This window comes from Colias philodice, chromosome 8 (assembly GCF_061535455.1).
Source record: "Colias philodice isolate Cphi_HAF_F1 chromosome 8, ilColPhil1 Martin Lab GWU primary, whole genome shotgun sequence".
In the NCBI taxonomy this organism is placed as follows: Eukaryota; Metazoa; Arthropoda; class Insecta; order Lepidoptera; family Pieridae; genus Colias; species Colias philodice.
The window spans coordinates 11,201,980-11,224,315 of NC_143093.1; the positions used below are offsets into that span (position 1 = coordinate 11,201,980).

Sequence of the window (22,336 nt, forward strand, 5' to 3'; positions counted from 1 at the left end):
CCCGCGGTCCCGCTCCGCTCATCATTAGCAATTTCCCCATAATTTGTTATCTTTACCGCTATTTATTTGTACAATTTCACGCCAGAAACGTTCGCACCTTGCCGTCAGCTTTAGACGTCCTCCCGCCAGCTACGGCCACAGTAATACGTTGACTTATGAATGGGATTCGAATTCAATTAATTCGCAGCGGTGCTTTTGAATAGCTTTAAAATCCGTAACGAGGTTTGTTAACAACTGTTTCCTTTGGCTCGTTTACTATTTACTACGGAGAAGTTAAATGTGGCAATGTGGATAATTATGCCGAGAAGAACCGAGAAGGTATAATTTACTTAACCAGTTGTAACTTTACCTGAGCTCATTGTTTTTCAGGTAAACGTAATAAAACCAGTTTGTGAAACAGATGATCATAATTGCGTTTCTGAGTTGTGAAGTCTGTATAATTACTCAGTTTAATATCAAAGCTGTTGAGTGTTGACCCTACAGCTTGTGAAATTCAAGTCGAAAATATACCTTTCAACCCAAAGGTAATATTTGCGCGACCGCGCGTCGATAGAACGGAGATTTAATTTGGCGAATATCGCTGAAACATATATTTAATTTGTCGCGATACAAACGGTGAATGAACAAAGGGAGATCAATGAGAGCTCGCGAAAGGCGTGAAGCGTCTCGTTGGGATCAAAGGCGCTCGGAGACTCGCCGCACCTACTTAGGGCTGCCCCTGGCTGGCATAAATATTGTGACGTGTGCCGCTTTTATGTGCTATGGATGTTTAATAAAAAATAGGCACACCAACGGAAAATATTTATTTAATATTTTTATGGATTATATACCATGAATAAAATTAAATTGGAATGATAAAAGAAAAACAAAAACAGTCAATGAAAAACTTAATACATATCTCATTATCTAATTAATTTGTATTAAATACAATGATAGTTATACAGTATACACACAATATGTATTGAAAATTTAATATTTTAGGCCTGAACTCTCTTTTCATATGAACAGACAATACAGACGATTCCATCGATACCGTCCATTGTAAACTATCGAAACTAAAATTAACTTACCGACAGCCCTAACAACAAGTGTAGGCGGTGTCATTGAAATCGCACTTTGGCACGTATGCAAAGTGTAATGGCTCTATCACGCCGACATGGTGTTTAGACAATAAAAATATAAAGTTTGCAGGGCTGTGCCACCACTCTTATAGTCCTGGAGGGGTTACTTTCGGTGCTTTTGAACACCTCCGTATAATTGGTGTTACATGACATTTAGAGAGGTTCAAGATTACGCTGACTGTGGCACTGGAAGGGGGTGCTGTGTTTTATCTTTTTTTTAACTATGTAGAACGGATATTGTGCTGGTGTGATCGGAGTATGTATATTTGTCAAAATAGTTTGTCTGGGTTGGACAAAAGTAGGTACCAAAATTTTCACAAAAAAATTCTCAATCTTATAGCCATTGCCTATTTGTACTTGTGGCGAAATTGTCCACTGATTCCTTTCTCTTTACTCACACAGGTGAAACCAATAAACTAACCAATCTGTCCTAGAATCTATGTTAGAATTACTAAATGAGAACCAACCGCAAAACAATACGATCCCGGCACGTCACAGCTAGAATAGCGCAGTACAGTGAGCGACTTGACCTAAAGTCTTTCAAATGCAAATTTTTGTCTCGTCAAAGACAACAATCACAGTGGAATCGGTACCGACGATATGAGCCAGGAGACGCTGCTAGTAAAGTTTACGTCATCTTAACGTATGGGTATTCAAGCATCAGATATAATCCCCAAACAAACGTAGATAGAATGAAGTACTTTGTTTAATTCAAAATGCGAATTGCAACTACCATTTTGGCTTTAAGGAGAAATTTCGGCAAAGTAATTAAAGTGTGACGACTAAGCTAGATGTTTTCATCATTTTTTTATTTAATTGGTTTCATTTTTGTCTGTGTATGGCCTACCAGAGATAGTGATCAAATCTTGTTAGCTTTTATTTGTAATTTTGAATAGATGAATGCAATTGAAATGCTGTTCCAAATAAAAAGAAACTCGGATATTTTAAAATTATTCCACCAGTGTGCTACAGCTTAGAGGTACAATGTAGTTAAGAGACTTTACTTTTTTTGATGATGTAGTGAAGTAATGACTAGTATAAAATGAAGGTATACTTAAAAGTTCACGTCAAACGAACTGCATAACTATATCAATTGTACATCGTCACACAGAAGTGAAGAAACTTTAAGCAGCTCTCGAGCGTCGGCAGCATCAAAGGCCCGCGGAGATCATAACGATTGTGGGTGTTCGCGATTTGTGTCGACTGACTTGGTGCTGTGCGACTAGGAGCCTCAATGGTGTGAGGTATTAAATACGCGATGGAGGAAGTAACATCGATTTTATGTGTCAACATTTTAGAGTAATTAGTCAGAAAGAAAATTGTGATATACCAGATACACGTTTTCTATTTTTTCGTTGTCGCGTAGCAAGCACTTTTCAATAGATTTTCTGTATTTTACTCGAATCCCTTAAAATAACTTACAGGACAATAAAAATTTACAAGGTTTCGTCTATGTATTTGAATTTAGGGTTTAGTCAAATTACCCTTATGAAAAAAAGAAAACGAATTTTCTAGTCCTGGTAGAATCACTGCACCTATTTTAAAGATTATTTGACTGTTTGAAATGTACATAATTTAAAGTACATATACAGTACATCGTCATCTGTATTAACTAAAGTTCAAACCAGGCGAAATAGGGGCGTGACGCTAGCATGTAATAAATTCAACAAACAGTAACATATGACGTCAGTCGCGTCGTCGCTGTCAAAGCGCACCACAATATTTATCGGCGGAATCGCCGCTACAAAGCGACTCGGGAAACACTTGAATGTGGTCTAGGATAAGAGCGGTAGCGTTATCTCTGTTTATTTAGTCGTTGTTGGCGTGAATAACATGACTATTGTGTATGAAAATGGTGAGAATCCATATTATGCCTCTTTACGTGACTACGTTTTTTTTTGAATAAATTAAGTGATTACTTAAACTATTTTAGTTTATATTTGACGTAGCTTTTATCCCATCTTAATTTGTACATTAATTATTACAACTAATTCACCAATGCTTCGTAGATTGTATCCACTGCAGCGATTATTTTCAGGCTTTTTCCTCCTCTTTTGAAGCAATATTCCAAGCAATCCAAGTATCCACTGTAAGTTTATCTAATCGTCTGCCATCTCTTGTGACTCACACCTACAGTCTGCCCATTGTTGACTGGCTCTATCACCAGATTTCTTTCCGTATTCTTTGACGCGTGCTGTTTGCTGAGATATAGGATGAGATGAATCTCCGACAGTGTTGTTACAATCGATACTCCCTTCCCCTATCGACTACTGTGTTTGTTATAATGCATTCGATCTTGTAACTTTTATAATAAATAATTTAATGAGTTCAGTCAGTTAGTGTGTGAGTCTTTAAGGGATTTAATACTTTCGCATTTTTAAAGACCTGTGGTGAGGACAGGTAATCCTGCATATTATAACATATTTATGCCATTTCAAAATTAGAAAAGTATATATATGTGAAAACATTAATCGGATTAAATACTATATTTTTTACCCATATACTACACTAGTAAAGATACGGGCTGAAGCTTCTGTTTAATAAAATAGAGTAGCCCTTCCCAGAATAGTTACAATCTAGACATCTTGGCGTTAGTCTCAACAAGATTCCGACTTTGAGATAACAATCTTTATGCGTCTATTGGTGTCGAAGATGATCTTGACTAGACTAGAGCTCTTATGATACTTGACCAGGTTTCTGATATAGTCTTTACCCTTCATTCTATATTCGATGAAAATGAATGTTCTTCGAAGAGTCCGTTTGGTTTATGTTTAAGTATTTGAGTGTCTTATAACAGTTACAACTTTAAACTTAACAATATATTGTTGAATGTATTGTTAGGCGTAACTTTTGATTTAATATTTTTTTCTGTGATTTTTGTGGATAAATGAATAGTTGTCACTATTTTCTGTCAGAGCATGCTTAGCTGCAGCTGTCGAATACTGTAATATCCCGCTTTCCTTTGAATCGTGGCTAGGGGCACATACGTTGTTTATACGACGTTTGACCCAACTACCCGCACTTTGCTAAGTCGTTGACTTGCTGTAATTTATTATCAACTGTCTACATCAATTAGGCAGTGTAGAATCGCAGTACATTCTTATTACATTCAAACTCATATTTAACCTAGCCCCCACGTAATTTCTAAAAGTATTATATCTACTGATTTATTCGCAGTGGGTCGTCTTGTCGCTTGATACTTGTTATCACAAAGTGATAACGATCTGTGGAACCGTTTGGCGCAGTAATTGGTAATCCTGGCAGATTTGCCAAAGTTAAAATGTATTAAAATACCGTTTCTGATGTTTTTACCTGGAAACTTATTTATACGTATACAGGAATAATTGAAACATTTGCTTATAAATTAGAGGTACATTTAATTTTACCTTGTTTTAAACCGTTTTGTTAACACTTCGAAATCATTTCAATAATAACATATAACTATAAGAAACTAGTATTTGCTCTTTACTAACCGTATCGAATTATCATTTAATCTAGATACTATAATTTACTAAAAAAAATCTACTTTTGAATCCCAATGAATAAAATTGTTTGCTATCATTTTGTTGATTAGTGGATATTCCCATCGCATTATGAGACTTTTCATCCACCCAAAACACTTATCGGGGCACGATAGAAGTTAGCGGTTGAGTGCATTAGCGAGGCACCGTGAGTTCGTGGTCCGTTGACAATGCAATTAAGTTAATTCAGCTGAGCGACGAGTGACGGCGATTATTAAAGCAATTATAAACAAACCGAAGCGAACGGCGAACTGCGTCACGAACTATCCCCCTCTTGATATTGTTACCTGAGTGGCTTCGCTTTGTCCTGGTACTGGGGCGATAGTTTGACGCAGGATCTGAAGGTTTCTACTTGAATGAGATCGTCCTTTTTATAATTTATTCATTGAGTCATTTTTATTTGTTTCACTTCGAAGATATTGACGTGATTACTTCACGGTCGTACCCGATACATAAATGGTTAGATGTATAAAATAATTAGTGTAGAAATAATGAAAACTATTGAAACATTTGAATACTTGTATTAAATTCTATATTAGAGCATTTGCATCCCAGGGAGCACCCAAATAAAAGTTCATTTCAAGATTGGCTAAACGCGAAAAGAAGAAAACGTTTAATTTATAAAAAAAAGACGGGTTGCACTCCGGGAGTGCCGGCAGAATTGAAAACTTGATTATTAACGTTGAGCATGTTTGATATCCATCCGTCTTACGCTTTTTCGATCAGGTCACGTGTCCTGACGCGAGTTTAAGATTTTATACCCAACGCCGCTAAAGAAGTTTTCACTTCAAAAATATTTTTCAATTTAAGTAACGCAAGCTTATTCGGCACCGGAGATTCAATAACGTTAATTCGGTCGAGCGCCGAGTGACAACAATTAGAGCAATTATAATGGACCCTTTTCACAATGGGCAGCGTTTGCCCAACAAATGATTGTCGATGTTTGCCATCCCGGTGATTACGAATAAACATCTACCACGACGACCGATCATAGACATTTAGGCTCTATACACTATCGTAATTGCCTCTGCTCGCCCACCGCGGACCATTGTGAACAAGAACCATAAACAAGCGGCGTTCGACGCACTGCATCATCTGCGTTTAGCTGTTGATCTATATTGTCAGTTTATTGAGACCCGACTGCTTCATTTGCTCTATAGGTTGGTGTCAATTCAAGGCAATATTCACTAGAAAATTTCTCTGAATAATTGCAACCGGACACTTTAAAATAACCACTGTCCACTAGATATAATGAACACTAACATAAATAAATAAATTGATAAAGAAGCCTAAAATTACAAACAAAAACTACAGAATTATGAACACTGTAGAAGATAAATTATAAGATTTATAATTTTAGTATTTCTTACAATATTTGTGAAAAGTTCTGAAACTGTTCCAATTGCTATACTAAAACTCCACAGAATGCTTCAAATTCACTTCCATACCTGTTCTGTTTCTGTCCAACTCCAAAGTCCAATCGTTTTGTAGTATTGTTCGCCAATTGACTAACATCCCATCTAGTAAGATTCCTGGAAAATTAAGACAGGAGATATAATTACGAGAATAACGTCTATTAGACTTTGTGTTACATCTGGATCAACGTGGTTTTTATATCGAGCTTTCTTGCACTATTGATATTAGTAATTTTATTAACAATTCCATTAATGTATTGGATTGTATACAGAATCGAACAGAGTTATTATAAAGACAAAATAACTGAATATTCGTATGGCTTTATTTGTGCCAGTAATGACTTTTACCAAGAATTTAATTATAATTTAGACCTAGAAATGTTTGTTCTATATTCGTCTCCGAGCTGCAGTAACTTGAAACGGGTATCGAGTAAAAGAAAATTAATAAAAGCGATGAGTCTTTTGTCTATGTTCCACAATCAGTTCTTTGTGTTGAGATTCCGTTAGATCTCCGATATCACCAATTTTCGCGGGGTGTAGGGTTGTCATTGAATGGAATTAAAATCGAAAATTGGTCTACAGCCAGGGTCTGTGTGGTACATGATACGCTGTGCCATCAGCACGTGCCTACAAATCATTGCGGGTAATTGTATACAAGGGGTACTTTTTGTAAACATCGGACATTACGTTTACCTACTACATTGGTTTCTTTCTCATCTATATTACAATATAAAATGACGTGCGAATTGAAACTTGCTACACGTGTAGATTACCTACAGGCTACAGACCGAATAATTAAGGTCACAATATCACACTTATGAAAATATTTTATACTTTTTCGAAAAAATTATATTTTCCGAGCTCCAGTATTTGTATACTTGACCGATATCAGCATAATATAATGTTTCATAGTAAACAGGGTGCACATAAAATCGTTAATTATGGTCTCTCAAGTTTATTAACAGCTCGGTCACAAGTCACAACCCTGGCGCTGTTGTTCTATCCGCCTCAAAGGAGAATTTATTATTTAAAGCGAAAGTTATTGAGTTTCGCTAAGGTTAAGTGAGTCTTTTGACTTGCTTCTATGAAGTGAGGTGAGGTACTGAGGTGTCGAGTTGCTCTTATATGATCACTCACAGCGTCTACAAATTACCTGCATATTGTGTTACCTTTGAAGACACGCTTCGATTTCCTTTGCGATGATTGTATTAGCTCCCAAATCTTATGGTTCTCGTATTTTGTGGGCCAATTTTTGTTTTAATTGAGATTGATTCAAACCTTTTTGTGCTTGCTTATTTATTTGCGCTTTATCTTGACTCTCTAGTTCCACGTGAACTATTTGCAAAATTTAAAGATAATTAAATTTTGCCAAACGAAATTTGTTTGTGGAGGAGTAGTACAACACCATGTCTAGTTTTAAAGACAGACAAAACAAATAGCAAAGTCTATTTAGGTATTACGTGTCAAGTAAATTTCATAGAATAAAACAACAACCGAACTTGGTTTTCTAATTATGTTAGTTTTGGAAATAACTATGAAAATTGAAGCAATATACCGTCAAATTGAAATCACAACGATGATATTAAATATTTATATCTAAATCGCATTTGATTCCGCAGAAATTGCCGGGAGATTGAATGTTTCCAGCAATTTAACTTTAAAATGTCGTAATGTGAAGAATACGGCCGGTGGTATTATTCCGTGGATGCATTATGTAGATTGCGGAGGTATCGGAGCGAGCCTGCGCCAAACCGAATTTATCGCATTCGCTATTCACTCCGCGGTAACATCTGCCTGCCGACGTTGGAATGGAAAAATGTGAACACGCCCGGTGGGGATAACGCCGTGCTGAAGTTTTAGACGCTCTAATCGCATCTTTGCTAAAAGCATAATGAATTTTGATATAACAAAAATTAATTATTTCCATCTTTCTGGCTTTGTTCCTGTTGGAGGTAATTATTTGATCTGATTCGTAAAATTGTATGTAAGGGACGAGTGCGTAAGAGTCAAATCAAAAAAGTATCATAATTATAATTAATACTGTACGAAAATTTCTTTGTAAAACGGTAAAAGTTTTCTTCTAAGTTCCAACTACATATTTAAATGGCAAAGCATACGGAGTTTATGAGTGAAAAATGTTATAAATCACTCCATTAGTAAAAATCAAGCAAGTTTCATAACAGTTTGTTACTTGTAGTAGATCGTAACCAATTTTTCAGTTGCATCCACATCCGACTTGGGCCTTGGCCCATCGCGATCGGTGCGATCGCTCAGAGAATTTACTTAGCGTCGAGTGCGCGTTCCCGCCCAAATTACTATTTCAATCTGAGTCCTTATCGAGCCCAATTCAGACGCGGGACAATCTGTTCCAGAACCTTCTGTTACCTTAATTGGTGGCAGATCATGGAATTGAAAGAATTTCTCAGAACACGCAATGTAGCCGGCAGTGGCCTCGTGTTGTTTAGTCTGTATCTAACTCAATTCAGGGAAAATTTGCAAGAGAAATATCTGATCGAGTTTGGGTAGTTTTTGATCAAATAAATGTCTTTAAATTACGATGATCTTTACTTAAGTGAACAGTTTGAAACTAATAATGCAAATATGTAAATGGTTGTTGAAGTCAACAATTCTTATAAAAGATGTTTTACTATGAAAGTGAGTTAAGTGGGTCTAAAATGAATTTTATTTTCTTAACAGAAAAATAAATGTCGAAGGTGAGCATTTCTCTAAAAGCTTTTTATAATTGCACGCCTCATAAGCGAAGCGTTGAGGTGGGTACTACTGTCGCTTCGCGCAAAACATCTGATTTTTCAAACTTAAAATGTCTTTATGTATCATACATTGCACTTGTAAGATAATACATACACACACATATTAAGAAAAAACACTATTTTTAACGTTCATGATATTTTTGATGTCATTTTTGTTATTTAAACTAGTTAAAAAACAGTTTAAAAAAGTTCTGTCTTGGACGTCCGTGTGTCTGTATGTGCGGATCCTTTTTCTTGTTAACACGATAGCGACCGAAATACTTTACTAATCGAGTCTTTTTTTTTCTCTTACGCTTGAGTATGCTCAGGAATAGAACCCTTTCATTTTTCAGGGTCTGATTCGATGTGGTTTAATTGTTATTACTTAAATAAACAAAAATAATAATTAAAAATATTTATTAAAAAAAATTATGAGGCGTGCACTTTTGGATTTTCCAAATTATTTTCAATATCTTCTACATCAAGTTTGTCAGACTGTAATTAAGGTATCCTTATTTTTATTGAAAAAAAAAGTCATAAGACTTCAGTATTAAATTTTAAATAGTTTGGAAAATCCAAAAGTGCACGCCTCATAATTTTTTTTAATAATTATTTATTAATTATTATTTTTGTTTATTTAATAACAATTAAACCACATCGAATCAGACCCTGAAAAATGAAAGGGTTCTATTCCTGAGCATACTCAAGCGTAAGAGAAAAAAAAAGACTCGATTAGTAAGTATTTCGGTCGCTATCGTGTTAACAAGAAAATCCTCCGCACATACAGACACACGGACGTCCAAGACAGAACTTTTTTAAACTGTTTTTTAACTAGTTTAAATAACAAAAATGACATCAAAAATATCATGAATGTTAAAAATAGTGTTTTTTCTTAATATGTGTGTGTATGTATTATCTTACAAGTGCAATGTATGATACATAAAGACATTTTAAGTTTGAAAAATCAGATGTTTTGCGCGAAGTGACAGTAGTACCCACCTCAACGCTTCGCTTATGAGGCGTGCAATAGGTCCCCACATAAAACTGAAAACTGACTAGCTCTCGTAATTTTTTCTACAAAATCCAATATACCCGCATAATATTTTCAAATAAATGAGAACTGCTATTGCTTTTCAACGAACGCAGACTACAAATACGTGCATACGTTTATTTAAGCTCCGTTTCCCCACAGAGGTTCTAAGCTTTATTTAAAAACGAAGACTGTTCTTATTACACGGAGCCTGTGATAACTCGACTAGAATCGCTATGGCCCCTTTGAGCACAAACACTTTGCTTAGCAACTAATGGCACTTACATTTGTTGCATAACAAACGCTTTGAAGCGCTGCCGATAGCTTGCCACGTACTTGGATTTAGTTATTGTCGGCCATTGTTTATAGAGGTGCATCATTTACATGAAATAAGTAGCGCACTGCTGGAATTCCGTGAATATTTTGGTAAAATAGCTTTTCTATATTTTAGTGAAAGATCATCTGAAATTTGGGTTCTATCGTTTGTTTTATTTATTACTAGTTTTATTATTTGTTGTAATAACATTTACTTTATCAACGTGATGAAGTGTAAATTTTTTGGTTTGGTATTCCTACATGTTTTTCATATATGTAGATATTTGATAAAAGGTATGCTATTTATAAAGTAATTGCCGGAACTAATAAATTTTCACCCTTTTCGTACCACGTGAGGCAGCAATAAACGCGATCTTTGACAAATCGCCGTGCAAAGTTTTAATTTGGCTCGTGTGCTCGATAATAATAGTGCGTCAAAGGGAAGCGGAGTAATAAAACGGTGTGGAGTGTTTATCTCGCATCGCCCATCGCTGTGCGCAAACAACGCGACTGCAAACTGCGTGACTGCCTGCCTGAATGGACACCCCGTCAAAGTAATATCAACAATGTATTTACATAACCGCCCGAATTGGATAAATAAGGAATTGTCGTTCCGCGGCCGAGCACGCGCTGGCCGTTAACGTCTCGGTGGTCAGAGGGCAGGGAGCAGAGCGCGCTCGCTAATCTCAAAGAGACATCTCAAAGTGAAGCGTGCAAATTCGAGGTCGAGGGAACAATATGACTGCAGGTGGACCGGCCCCGCGCGGGCGAGGAGTCGCGTCAAAGGGGAGCTCGCGATACCATACAAAAGCCCTAATGAGACAAACCCGTCGCGTAATCGAGGCGACGGAAAAAGATGAGACCCGAGAGGTACGAGGCAAATTTTAATAATTGTCAAAGCGGCGGCGCCGATCAAACGCCGGGCGGCCACCCCTGCCCACCGCGCCCCGCACCTGTGACGTGTGCTCACCGCGGCTCTCATTAGCGCCGATCTAATGCAACTTCGAACCGCCGCGACGTCTAATTAAACTTAAACAGAATTTCAATTTTACGACTGAAATTTTAATACGCAAAGCCGTGGCCGCGTCGCCGCAAAGGAGGCGCGTTCAAAGGGAACGGCGTACACGTTTTCGCAGATATTAAATGTGTTGACAATTTAATTTTTCATTTCCTCGAGGCGGGGGGAAGGCGAGCGCGGGGCGCCGCTCCTTTGACGTCGCGATATTGTCTTTGTGCGGCGCGTGGGGTGGGGCGGGCCGCCGCCGACGGAGACTTTGTCGCAATACAATGTGTATCAATAAAACTTAGGATTGGCTTTTAGTGGTTGCACTTACGCTTTGTGAGGCGGCGCGCTCACCCTTTGACACGGCGCGTGTGTGGGTGTGTCGCCACGGCCGCGCGTGTGTGCGTGTGTGAGACACACAGTAATAATGCAGGACGAGACGGTTTGGCGCCGGCGGACGATAGCTCGCGAATCTTAAGATTGTCACACGTTTCTCTTTTGTATGTGGCGTTTCTTTAATTGAATACATTCAGGGATAGGTTAATAGCAACATGTATTGTCTATTTATAGGCTTTTTGTTTATCCCATTATTGTATATTATAAATCAAATGAACCTTTGTTTATAAAAAAATGGGTCATATTACGTTTCAGATTATTGTGTGTGAACTGTGAAGGTCGATCTTTGCCTGAAAAAAAACTTAAACTTAAAAAATTATAGCTGTAATCAGACACTAATATACCTAAGTTAGTTGATAGTAAAGCAACATTTGCTTTGCAACACTTATGGTATTACAGAGGCTTTAATGTACGCTTTGCCGTTCGCGGAGTGGTTACAGTAGCAGGAGTTGGTTACGGATTTACGAGGCTGCAGCGCTCGCCGCCGGCGGGTGATCATTTCATACCGCATGCAACCGATACTTTATTGGAAAACTTGTTTCGTTCCGAATATACTACGTTTCGTATTTGTGTTTCCGCATGCGATAGCTTGTACGTTATGAAGCTTCGTAAGATACGGCTTAATGAATGTGGAATGTGCGACGAGTGTGCACTTTACAAGTGTGTGTGAGTGTGATAGAGCCGAGTGTATGTGTGCATTACATTGGTGCAGGAGTAAGTAACTAATTATGTAAGTCGCGTTTGTAGTGTAGACAGGTCTTATTTATTAATATTTGGGTCTCTGGAATGATAAGGAATTTTCAGGTATATTTAAATTTAATGTAGCTATTTTATACCCATGTAAATCATACCTCATCAATTAGGTTATAGGTATAACAACGAACATGTATTTAACACAAAGCACACTGCTAAAATAGATTAGTGTTGTTAAAATAAAAGAAATGAAAAATTGTACGTAATATTGACGTATTGGAATCAAATACCAATCAGATCAATTAGGTATACTAAGGCATTAGATATTATGTAGATAAGCTACAGCCTACAAGTCTGGTAATAGTTGTCTGAGTTCATTTGGACTCAAACTGATCTACGAGGAAACTAGTAATAATCAAATTATTAAAGTATTAATAACATCGTTTAGAATATATCAAAAGCAAATGAAAATGAAAAAATCTTGTTTGAAAAAGATATACAAGCTAAATAAGACAAAACTGTTTCGATATTCCTGATGTTACAAGCGTTTATTGTCGTTGAATGTCAGGGGACTTGTAAGTACCTACTTATGCATAGGAAAAAATAAAGAAAGGTACAAAAATATATATGTGGGGATGCTTTTTTGAAACTTAATAATTAATATTATCTGACTGATCGAGTATTAATGATAAATAATGAAGATGTCTTTTTCTAATTTATCATATCAATACGTAATAGGAAGGTTTGCTCTGCTTGCAGCCATAAAAAAACTGCATATGGATGTAGTCTATCGCGAGGCTCATAATTAATGTTCTTATGGGGCGCATTAATAAAGAGAAATGGTCTGGCAGGGCACAGAAGGCTGGTCACGTTCTGGAAGTGAAAATAGATCAGTCAAAGGAATGTAAAATACATCTGCCCACAAGAGAATACGGGACCTTTCAATTTCAAACAAATCACTTCTCTTAAGCAGAACCAATTCCACAATAGGACATATTCTATAAGACATAGTTTGTATCATATTTTAAAAGGAAATGATCTCTCTCCATTCGCAATAGACTCATAATATAAACTGCGCTCATCGCGAGCACGCTTCACCTTCACAAAGTGTCTTTGATGTATCAAAGAGTCGTGCAACTGTTTGACGCGACTAAAAAATATTCAAGCTTTATCCTTTGACTGTGACCGCGAAACGGACATACTCGACTTGCGGCCGGTGAAACGGTGCTTGATAATGCTCTGTGACGGGATGGACTTCGTTTTGCACGAGATCTCGTTGCCATCGCTGGAGTATGCATATTAGTAGTGGAATTCTGTCGATCTGATATGTTTTTGCTTGGTAAAGACTGTTCTATCTTCTGTTGTAGTGCTGCTTGATTGAATCTTTACCCACTTTTATTTAAATAACAACAAGGTATAGTGCTGGACCTATATTCAGGGAAACGCAAGTCGAGTATGGGCCGCACCATAGTGCATCTGTCACTTGAATGTGAAAGTACCTGAGCCGAACCTTTACCGGTCGTAACTCGGGTTACCATAAAAATATCCACGTTTTTGTAATAAAATTACCTGTTTTGAAAGGACGATACTGCTGAGATTAAGGCACAGGCCGACGTAGTTAGTTGACGGACGATCAAAGAGAGTGTTCGACCAATGGGGCACATTGAAAGCGTTATGCCCCGCCCCTTTTTAAGGCCACGTGCGTCGCGCGCATGCTTCTAGGCAAATCTCGCCAGTTAGTCCTCAGCTCTGCTTAGAGGTTGACGTCGTTGTCGTACGATTCCAAGAATTTTACGAAACGTAAACTTCGCGCGAGTATCGTAAACTTTTCCGTGCTTAAAATCATAGGGTAAATCGATCGTTCCCGGTTCAATTATTGTTGTGTAACAAGTGTTTGTGTGTTTTATGTGTATTTATAATTGATTATCTTGGATTGTACGCGTTCGGAGTTATCGCCGGCAGGTATTAAAAAACTGAACTTTAAAATTTCGGTTTAAACTTTTGAAGAGTTTTTGCCGAGTTAACTGCGAGGGTATCGACGGTATGAGGCATTGTTTAAGGCCTGTAGGGCCCTCGTGTCAAATGTTTATTAGAGTCGCCCCTTTATGTTTTCGCTGGTAACTTGTCGCCTATTGTTGTATGTTTGTTTGCTTGTTTTGAATATATTGTTTCACACTTTAATGGCTCTTGCCCCTTGTCTGTGTTGTTTTAGTTTTTGTTAATATTAAATGGCTCTTAGGCTTTGATTGGCTAATGTGTATTTTGTGCTGCTTTTATATGAAGTGTGTAGTTTAATAGGGTAGTAAATAAGCGAAGAACATTCAGTCTTTGTTCGTATTTGATTTGCTTTCAAAGAAAAGACTTCAACGCGTCTCTCGAGTGCTTTGTTTAGTTGAAGTTGACGAGCGAATTAGCCCTGATGGTGTCCGATATCAAAGCTTATCATGTTTTAAATAAAACTCGATTGATTCGTTTCAAGCATTTACTTTTCATTTTATTTGGATTTGTTTTAAATGTCCCTTTTTTGTTTTTAAGTTTGTCAAAGCGCTTATTATCTAACACGTGTCATTATCACATTAATAAAAAAAATCGTACAATTAAATTTGTAAGTTTGAAATTTACGATTATCTTTTTGAAATTCAACTGTTTAACTGGTATAATATGACATAAATATCCAGAAGCTAAACACACAAAAACGTGTGGCAAGTAAAAACTCCTTTCGTAATTATAGAGCCTTCCAAATTAGCCGTATTCATTACAGTTTACTTGAAACTAGTGCATCAAGGAAAGCGGCTTAAATAAACCCAAGGTATAACATATACAAACATAAATAAAAGCGTAAGGAGCTTTCCGTTTAACAGGGTGGCCAAACGTTAATTTGTTATCGGGCATTTTCCGGTGTAATGATGGGCATACACATGATGAAATAATTAAATTGACAATCAATATTCATAAACTTTTATATTCAAAATTGCAAGGCCTTTCGAATATCATTTAAGTCAAATAATGTAAAGTTTATATTGTAAGTTCTACATTCCGCAAATAAAGATACTTAACATACCTACTACTTTTTTTAAAATTACGATGGACGGGACCTTATTCAATCATTCCGGAACGGCTAAACGGATCTGGATTTAATTTAGCACTAATGCTTAAGGTAGATTATAATTACCACATTCCCAAGCACACCCGTGTAAAGCCGTGAACTTAAAATTAATAAGTTCTGCAGAGTTCTGCAAAGTTCAGTGATTTAACAAATTAGTTAATTACTAAAAAATGTTTAGTTCAATCTTATCCTTTCTGTCTCACGTCTGTTTGTCATCAGTCTTATAAATATTCAGTAACTCATGTTTTATTCTGATTTCTTAGCTTAAAAGATATTAACAAAAAATCAACTAAACTACTTCACAACAAAGTGAAATTATTGTTATATCTTTAAATAATTAAATTATGAAAGTTAAAAGTTCCAAATTAAGACGTTATACATTCTTAAATATAATTGTTTATCCTACATAAGAATTTATTAAAAACTCAAAACTAATATTATCTACCACTTTCGTCCTCCTTTTAAATGATTAAGTCTTAAATTATGAAAATAGTCGCCTATCCAAGAGCGTAGTCCAGCACATACTTTTTTAATTAATAATGTAGCAAGAAGTAAAAATTTCACAAAGTTAAATTCGTAGAAACGTATCCGACACGGAGCATTCAAATGGGCATCTCAACGCAAACCTACATTTCATTAAGCCGCTGTAAAGTTGAAAAATCATTCGCACAGCACTCGGCATAATCCCGACACATTAGCGTACCTCTGCAGCGCTCGCTTTAAAGCTTGAATAAAATATGTCATTAGCTACATTATCGCATTACTGTCCGTCGCATTAAAAAACCCCTGAAAGCGTAATGCTAAAAGGGTGCGCAGGCGCCTTTGGGCTTTGAGGCCGAGTCGCTAATTTCCAAAGTCGCAGATAAGGTGCGGAGGTGTCTTTGATGTGCCGGCCCTCTGACTCCGCGATGAGAGCTTTCAATGAAAGGATTTTTTTCATCTCCTTTCCCTTTGTAGTTAATTTAAATTTCGTTTATACCGATGCGCCGTTCCCTTTTCCACTGTGTTTTCTCTTTTACTTTGTCGCGATTATCCTCCTCAATTTGTTATGTTCGTTCGTTTTGTAATTAAATTTAGTGTTCGTAAGCTGTCTTTTTAATATTATCTTTTTCTCGTAAGACGCTACCGGAGTAATTGCAATTTGGATATTGGGGTAATTTGTGTGATCTGCCTTGCTTTGTACGAATTAGGGAGTTTTAAGTCTCACTTAATACGGAATTTGATTCTTAAAAACATGGGAATAATTGCTTTTTAATTAATAATTACCATTATCAAATTAAAATACTTAATGTAATATTAAAAAAGTTACCTAACACATTAATAGGTAAAATAAATTCGTCTACGACTAAGCTCTCCGGCGGAACAGTTGCGCGAACACGAAATTGAAAATAACATTCAAAGCGTTGCAAAGTTTGTTTAAAAATAAGCTTATAGATATGTTTTACACGTAAGCAGAAACACGGCAGCTATGAGCTAATGTGTATTTCGCAATGAGCCACTTTATAATGCGAGTGCTCTCGTTAGTGTTCCAGCCGTCTGGTCCTATGCATGCTCCTTTGTTCGCAGTGCTGTTAAATATTTCAAAAATTAACTCATTGGCATTTGTGTTTATTTATTTATTTTATTTAATAGCGGTTTGGTGCAAATCGTAGGTGTGCTTCTAGTTATTATAAGCTTTCGATGTTTGTGGTTCTTAAATATAATAGGAGACGCTATGGTACATATTTTAATCAATTTTAACTATTTAATGATTGTTAAATTTATTGTTATACAAGTACTATTTCATCTTAAAGTACTTGAAGTTATGGACAATCGTTAAAAACTCACAAAAACGAATTGTTAAAACATAAGACGTAACTAAGTAAAATACCACGCTCTTCAACATTAATATTCTCCATAATATTAATATTTTATAACGCTACGTACAAAGCGTCGAAAGAAAGTATTAAAATCTGCTCTCGGTCTTAATATTGATACGTTACAAAGTTTCAGCCAGCACAAAGTTTTCACATTTAAAACTCAACCCGTACCACGAATTTTGACGACAAAGACATCAGTCAGTCTTTTTAGAATTAAACATCAAAGTGTACCTTGGGCCTTTGATGTACATCGATAGAGCCGACCTCACTAATACGCAATATCGTATACTGACATTAATTGTAGATACGACATCAAAGCTCGACGGTTATATAAACAGAAAGTCGTTGTACTGTGAATCTAATATATGTAATTAATTTACTAAATGGAATCTAAGTCGGTCCCCGTGTCGATGTGTATTTGATGTGAGCATTAACGCAATATTAGATGATTTTTGTGTAGTCGGGTCGGGCAATGAGTGCTGTTGCGTGCTCTTTGTGTTGGTGGTGTCGGACGAGTTGTCGCTAGCTGAGACGTGCAGAGGTTCCCGCGGCGGCGCGCACAAAGGCGCCACTTTGCGGAGTCGTCTTTGACTTTGAGTCTCGAGAGTGTGTGACCTAACATTAATAACCTACTAATAGCTTCTCTTGTTAACGTTTCGCATATTAATTTTCAAAGAAAGACTCATTATTCTATTCCTTTTGAACGTTTTATTTGTTCCTTCTACATAAGTTATTAAGCTTCACTACTTTAATACTATGTTTTAAGAGCGAGAGACGGCTTCGATTTTTTCCCATAATTATATTAGTGACAGTTTAATTAGCGCAGCTTTCATCGGAGCCGCTTTGAGTTTGAACGTTTCAAATAGATTTTACAAGAAGCACTTTCAAAGAGAGCACCCCTAATAAGTACTGAAGAGTCCTCGCACGTGTTTATCAAAGACAGCCTTTCGTTATCCACCGTCTGAATGGCCTCAAAAGAAACTCGTGTAAAACGCTCCACAAAGTGCTGTATCAAAGGGAACGGCGGGCGCAAATATCTGTTTCGTAAACTAGTAAAAACGAAGCTCTCAAAGGTACTGCGTACTCGCGGCAAATTAGGCGGAGTTAAATACGAGCGCCGCTCTCACAAATATATAACTTTAAAAGTGACTCCTCGCTCATTATTTATGTAAGTCAAGTTTATCGCGAAACGCTCCCCCGAGCCTTATTTTTGACAATATCACCCGTTCGGTCCGAGCGGAGGAGGCCCGTTCGCACGAGCTCGCATGTGTATCCATTTAATGCTCGATTCCTATATAATTTAACTTTGCGATCAAAGCGAAATTTTGCAAAGAGCTTCCCGGCGGCGGCGGGCCGAGAGGCGGGTGCGAGCGAGACGCCGACAGCGGCGCGCCCGAGATCAAATGCTGGGCCAAATTAGTCACTCTCCGTCTCTCTATCTCAAAGCCGATCCGGAGCAAAGTTTGCGCGAAGATGACATCAAAAGGAAACCACACACCGGGGTGGTGCGCCCGTCCCCCCGGCCCGACCCATACTTAAATCCGCCGTGTCTCTGCTGTCTTATTGACACGCGACTGACGACTTGCAAGTCGCCAGCGTCGTCTGTTTCAGAAGCTCGCTCCGAAGCCTTTGCCAGACTTATTTAGTTAATTAATACGGAATGCCCTATCAAGTTGCGACTCCCGCGAGGTTGATATACACTTACACGGCTTAGCTGTGTGGAAACTTTAATCGTGCGGCCGTGTCCCACGATGTCGATGTCTTTAATTAGATCCCAACATTGATGGACTTTGCTTTGACGTTACATTCTATGTGAAACTTAATGAACATATTCCAGCAGCGCTCCTTGCGTCATAAGGAGCGTGGTTGAATGTAGCGCTTGTATTGCCTTCTATACGGACAGAATTGATTTCTCAATTTTAATATTTTTATTTGTAAATATAATTAAGGTTGTAAATGTAATTACGAAAAGATCTCTTCAGGTTTCCCGAAGTTCTGAAGCCTTAAAAACAAGTTTCAAATTCGCAATTATAACAAACGGCAATTGTGGCTATTTGGGTAAAATTAATTATTTTTCTTTTGTCTTATGATGAATTCGCAAATTTGGTTAGGTAACTAAATAAAAAGCGATTTTTGCAAAAATTATACATTAATGAATTAATTTGTTAGCTAATAGCCGCCTTTGTGGTAATTATAGTGAACTATATATGTACATATTTCGTAGCTTAATTACGCTTTGTTCAAAATGAAATTTAACCAAGATGGTAACATTTTTGTAACAATTACAGTAGGTACTATTTATACCAGCAAAAGCATCTATAAAATCTGACAAATTTATAAAAAAAAATTACCTGCTTATTATTTTTAATACAATAATCAAAGTATCCAGTACATACATTCATCCCAATAAAAATCCCTAATTGAAAAATTAATCAAACATAAATATTCTTTCAAACTGTTCAAAGAAAATATTTCGTTTGAATCCCTTTTATTCGCTCCTACCTGTGTTTATCTGTAAACATTTCAAACGCTACACCAAACCTATCGCTCGTTTGAATACGGTGAACTAAATTTTTACTGATATAGACAAGGGAATATATGTACATTTATCTGGAGCTGCAGTTATTTTTGAGGATAATCTTCTATCTATTAATATTAAACGACTTTAAAAAAAATGAATTTCTCAAATCGTATGTATACTCCGTTTTCATTAAAAAAAAGGAGTGCCACAATTATATTTTAATTAGCAATTATTTATTTGAATTAGCATTCTCGTACTGTCCGTTATCTAGTTTTTCATCAAAACCAAAAACTTTTAAAAAGCAATAAGTAAGTCACCACTATTGAAAGTTGATTTTTTTGCATTTTCAAAATTTTAATCAAGTTTGCAATAAAGCTTACGTACGTTTACCGCGTATTTTAAAATCGAACAGCTTCTGTTCATTTAAAGAATTCATATACCAACGCGCAATGGTCTCGAGAAAGAAACACGCCAAGCATCCTATATCGGTTGTTGGGTTGAGGTTGCATTGTGCCCGCGGTTCACTACAGTTCGGCGGTCGTTTCCAGGAACACCACGGTTCTACCTACGGTTAGGGTTGTCACGGTTTTTTTGGCTGGCATTTTTGAGCTAAATGGCACTGGTCTGACGATAAGGTAGGGGAGATGGAAAGCTTGGTACAAATACATGTTCAAGATAATCAGTGCTAAAATTAATGGTAGTTAGGTAAGGACATACAAGGTGAATAAAGTGTCTAAAGGACCAACCAAGTTCAATCATGTTTATACCCGTGTGGGTGTTAAACGGCGTTGATTTTGTAGCCTGTCCATTTGAGTTGTGATTCATATATTTGTTTAATTTTGACTCATATTAGAACATGGTAATTTTAAAATTTTGCAATCTATTGTGCTATGTGCTAATGTATCGTGTATAAGTATTACTATCAAGTCAAAATTTGGTACTGTACCTTTCGGATGGCAACCCTTCCCACGGCGTCCTTTGTGACGTCATGGGCCCGGTTCCTTCGTCTAATTGAACTACGCTGGCTCAATGTTGGTCGACGTTATTTGATCTGTTTAGCTCGTGTTTAAAGATTATGTTGGCTCTCGTCATTTCTAAGGATTTCGGCTGAATCACACGGAAATGCGTTATTAAGTAGATTATCGCGTCATTAGGTGCTACTTAGGTGGTATTCGATATAGAATATGGTTAGCTGGACATATATGTGTACAAAGCTAGTTTAGTCTTGCATAACTTATATTTCATTTTGTATTTGTGTTTAGAAAGATAAGACGTTTTATATACAAGCTTAAGTCAATTGACGGGATTACAGTCAAGGGCCATTCAACTTATAATTGATAGGAAAAATGTTGCTCCCAGACCACCCGAGTAGCTCCATCTTGAGTGACTGACTCAACATTATCTTAACATTCCATAGCTCTTGACCCATAGATACCATTACGTCAGTGTTTTTGTCACATGATTTTTTGGTTTTTATTTCAGTACAAGATTGCCTTTGAAATAAACATATAACGCTAAAGATGTTGTCAATCAAAGTTCGATCTCCCGTTTCACTTTCATTATCAATTCATCAATCACATGCCATATATGGTTACCTGGAGCCGTGGCGTGCATTTGATATTCTGCATCGCTGCCATCTATCAACTTTTTGCCCCTTATTGCCGCCGTAATATGATTATAATTTTCTCATCAATGACCAGATGTCGTATCGTTTGTTTGAATTTGTTCTTTATTTTGTTTACCATCAAGGTCGCGTTTGGGTCGGCGGCGAGGGGTGTCGAGCTCGGCATCGGCTTCCATTGAGCGGGTACCGGTTTGTACAGGAATGCCGCAGTGCGAGCGGCTTTTTGCTTTGGTAGTGCTGCCCACGCGGTCCCCTCGGCCCGCCGGCGCCAGCGCCGCTCCCTTGCATGATAAAGGACACGTTGCAAATATAAATGTAATTTGATATTTTGATGCATTTTTGTTGATGGGAACCTATGATAACGTAATTTAAGGGTAGATGTGGTTTTAACTACGCTTTTACGCTTTTATGGTTGGTCTTTACACGAACATATTTATAGGTGTCCCAAGTATTATTAAATTTCATACCAAATATGGTAATTTTATTTTCTGACACATAAAATTTGTATTTTTAACTACGATAGGATTTAAATAAATTATTTCTTATAATTTATGAATCAAAATGTTAGTATCTTTTGATTTAATTAACACGTTGCACCAAACGGATGCCTTATATTATTTGTACGTTTCCCGGACGCGCCGCTACTTGTTTCGTACTATCTTCCCCATTCAACTCGGTGAAAAATAACCGTGAAGCCGTGTGAAATAGCTAGATTTATACACAGTGGCCTGAAGCAGCTGGCTCGTCTGCGCTGAACAGCACTGTAAACAAACTGAGATCATCCCCATTAGCTTATTGTGTCTCCTTCATGCTGTCGACTTATTTACTTTTAACTTGCGACATCCCGTCTTTCATATTTAAATATCCGACCGTATTTATTTCATAAAACACGTGATTTATTCCTGTGTTTGATGGAAACTGTTATATCAATACGAGGTTAAGTCTTCAATTGTAACAAAAGCTCGCATTGTGAGGGACGAGA

General features: G+C 37.0%; 1 protein-coding gene across 3 annotated transcripts in view; it reads left to right on the top strand.

Annotated features, from left to right (window-relative positions):
• The window catches only part of LOC149486823 (axin-like), a 74,256-nt gene that overhangs the window by 14,508 nt on the left and 37,412 nt on the right, over positions 1 to 22,336 (top strand). Inside the window, exon 1 of one of the 3 annotated variants that reach the window (XM_089698485.1) lies at positions 13,980 to 14,206. The exons of the other annotated variants lie outside the window; for them this stretch is intronic. The gene's annotated coding sequence lies outside the window, so the exon portion shown is untranslated. Of the gene's footprint in view, positions 1 to 13,979; positions 14,207 to 22,336 lie in introns of those variants that run through there. 3 annotated transcript variants of the gene reach the window in all.